Source organism: Carlito syrichta, unplaced genomic scaffold, assembly GCF_000164805.1.
Source record: "Carlito syrichta isolate Samal-C Ts95f unplaced genomic scaffold, Tarsius_syrichta-2.0.1 Scaffold309899, whole genome shotgun sequence".
NCBI lineage: Eukaryota > Metazoa > Chordata > Mammalia > Primates > Tarsiidae > Carlito > Carlito syrichta.
The window spans coordinates 423,435-426,828 of NW_007253995.1; the positions used below are offsets into that span (position 1 = coordinate 423,435).

The 3,394-nt window shown below is 58.0% G+C and overlaps 1 protein-coding gene across 3 annotated transcripts in view; it reads right to left on the bottom strand.

Moving 5' to 3' along the window:
* Positions 1–884, bottom strand: part of THY1 (Thy-1 cell surface antigen) — a 5,908-nt gene extending 5,024 nt beyond the window's left edge. For 2 of the 3 annotated variants that reach the window (XM_021717676.1, XM_008068263.2), the window contains exon 1: positions 726–884. The gene's annotated coding sequence lies outside the window, so the exon portion shown is untranslated. The remainder of the gene's footprint in view (positions 1–725) is intronic. The other variant, XM_021717677.1, reaches the window with a different exon arrangement.
* Positions 885–3,394: the final 2,510 nt, after the last annotated feature.

Here is a 3,394-nt window from a genome sequence, read left to right on the forward strand (position 1 = left end):
GGGGCTGGGGCTGGGGCTGGGGCTGGAGGGGTAGCAAAGCCGAGAAAAGGAGCAGACAGCGCTTGGAGAGGTGTAGACTGTATCGTCTCCTCTGCCCCCGTGTCCTCACAACCCAGACCCCGGGAAGCTCGGCTCCCTCACCCACTCCAGCCCCGCCCCCGGCCGGCCCCACCCTTATTCCATTTCCGTCTTTCCCAATTGAGTTCCCCTGCCCCCTCTCATCCTTTCCAGTCCTCCCCTCCCCCGTCTGCCCGCCTTCCACCAGTCCCCGCCCGCGGCACTGCGGTTTCCTTTTCCTCCGGCGCCCCGCACCCAGCGCGTCGCGAGGTTACCCGGCAGATCGCCTCCGGTTCGCCATCCTCGGTCCGCGCCCTCAAATTTCCCCCGCCCCTCCCCCCGCCCGCCACCTTCGCGCGCCGGGTTTGGGGACGTCTGAGGGGGGAGCAGGACCAGAGGCTGTCCTTGACGCCTTCACGGTTCTCCTCCGGCGCCAGACAGCCGTCCCCCAGCGGGCGACAGCGCGGCCCCTGCCCCGCGGTAGCGTCCCCTCCCACCCCTGCCAGGGAAGCATCACTCCCCACCCCCCACACCCCTGCTCCAAGCTCTGAGCCTCTCCTTTCCAGGGTGACCGCGGACCATTTCCCGAAGCCTAGGGTTAGAAGAGCTCGCACGCGCGCCTGACGCTATCCCTGCGCCCGGGGTCCCGCCCTGGCCCCCGCTCCCACCTGGGCTGGGGTCCTCGGCTGCTGCAGCCTCCTGCCGTCGCACCGCCGTCTCCAGTTGCTGCACCCCGCTCGGCGCCCGCAGTTTTCACCAGGGGTGGAGGCGAGGGGGAGCGGGGAGCCGGGAGCTCAGCCAATCAGAGGCGGAGAGGGGGAGAGAGGCTGGCAAGGAAGGGGCGGAGGAGGGGGAAGGCCGGCCCGTATTGGTGAGGGAGAGCGGCGGGTGGCCGCGGAAGGGGACCTCACCCCGTGACTGGCCGGCCTGGCCAGAACCGGAGGGTCCGGAACCCTTGGGGATCAGGGTGGAGCAGCTCAAAGAACGCTAGCCACCCCCCCGTGCCACGCAATGATAGCTCCTCACTTAAGGCTTTAACCCTTTCTTCTGACCTATTCTCCAGAGGTCTGAAAACCCAAGTGTGAGGGGTGCAGGATGGAAGCCGGCAGCCTGCCACCGTGGGGGGCGCCACGCTCTGCGCTTCCTCTTTAGCTGGAGCCCACAGCCCACCTTCTGCGGAGCCTCTAGTGAGGTTTTGGCGTTGGAATATTCGTCCTTCCGAAAGGATACCGGCTGGGTGTTTCTCCATATTGGAGCAGCCCTTCGGATGCAAGACAGGCGCTGCACCCATCCTGTTCTTCCCTGAACTCCAGCCTTGCCCCACCCCCTCATCTGTTCCAGAGAGCCCAGACCTTGGGGGAACCTGCAGGTGCTTCCTGCTCTGGGCTCTCATGTCTCCCTCAGCTCCTGGGCTGGCACCTTCCCGCCCAGACAGCTAGAAGGTTCTTCTGGATTTCACTGAGCACAATCTGCTTGCTTGGACTTCAGTGTCTTTATCCAGCACTGTGCTGGGCACATGGCATCCAGGGCCACCTTTGCCCCACAGCGACTGCTAGGTTCATCCTATCTCACTCCCCATCCTGTTTCTTGACTAGGAATTGGGAGAACTCTACAAATGACCCACGTCAACCCATGCCGTGGGACCCTAGCCATCTCAGCCGCATCACTGCCCAGTGGGAGGAGAGACAGTGGATATGCAGGCATCCTGGAAAGGAGAGGTGCAGAGCTTGCGGCAGCGAGGTGGGGAGGGGGTGGTGGTGTTTCCCAGGCAGGGGTGGCAGTGGCTGCTACCACAGGACAGGTCAGAAGACTGACCGCGGAAAGGGATAGACTGAGACCTGCTCCTGCTCCCCTGGGCACTCCTTTGAGCCCATCAAGTTGATGTCATCAGAAGCCCTATGGTCTTTATTTACAGCCACTGCTAATGACTTGTCTCCCACTCACAGGTGATTTTTTTTGAACTGAGTTTCATTCGATTGATTTGCATCCTTCTGGCCTCTTTGTGAATTCTGGTCAGGACATTCTGTGGGCTGGCCCTGCCTCCCAGCTGTCTGCCTGCCCATTCTCCTATTTCCTCACAGAATTCATCCCTGGCACCTTCACTGCAGTTTCTGATACTGCAGTGGCACAGTTGGAAGCCGTCCCTGGGCTTGCAAGTGGAAGATTTGCTTGGTCTCCCATCACTTAGAGTAATGAAACATTCTGACTGGAATGAGCCTTGCAGATGGTCAAGTCCAAAGTGGTAATTCACTTTGGTAAACCACAGGGGCTCCTGGAGCCACTTTATGAAAAATGCAGCTGGTCTGGTCCACCTAGGACTTCTTTGATTTAGTACCAGGGCCCACTGACTCTGCACTTTTCACTAACTCCCCAGAGTCTGGGACTCTAGTACTCTGATCTGGACCACTCTTTATAGATGAGCTAGTCTGGCTTCTCACTGTTTGTTGGGCAACTTTTGTTGTTCATATTGACGCAGGGTCTTGCTCTGTCGCCCAGACTGGAGTGCAGTGGCACCAATCATGGCTCACCATGCCTCTAGCTCCTGGGCTCCAGTGATCCTCCTGTGCCAGCCTCCTAAGCAGCTGGGACTAGAGGTTTCCCACAACCACACCCTGCTAAGTTTTTAAATTTAAGGTCCTGGATGTCCTGGCCTGTGGCTGCTGACCTCCACCACCCCATTTTCTCATTCATTTTCCTGCTGCATTTCAAACATGCTGGCTTTCTCTCTGTTACACCATGGCACTGTACTCCTTCCTGCTCAGCCATCTTCTGAGTCTCAGCCCTATCATTCCTATCAGAACACAATTGCTTTAGCTTGTGGCCTAATCAATATCTACCCCCACACACACACACTCACACACACACACACACACACACACACACACACACACGCACACACGCACACACGGGTTGGAGATAGTTTCTTTTTTTGGCAGGTTATGGGGATACCCAGAGGCCCCTTAGCTGCAGGAGGTATCCGGGCTCTGGCTGGCTGCTCTGGCTGGCTAAGACCCTGAATGCTCTGTTTCCCAGTCTTTGGTCCTGTCTCTGAGTGCTGCTGGGTGGAAGACCTAGCAGTGCTATTTTGATAAGGTTTTGAGGATCTGGCCTAATTTCTGGGTCCCCAAGCACTTTGCCTTCAGGAAGGGGAGGGGAGTGTGGATGGTAGAGTGTGTAGTAATTGCATGTCTGCTAAAGCAAGGTCTCTGATTGGATGGAATTAATGTCTCAGATGAGATATCCAGGGTCTGGAATGGGGAACAGGGTGGTGAAGGGAAGAGATTTTAAAATTCATGTATTCTGGGAGCAGTAGCTGGTGCCTGTAATCTCAGCTACT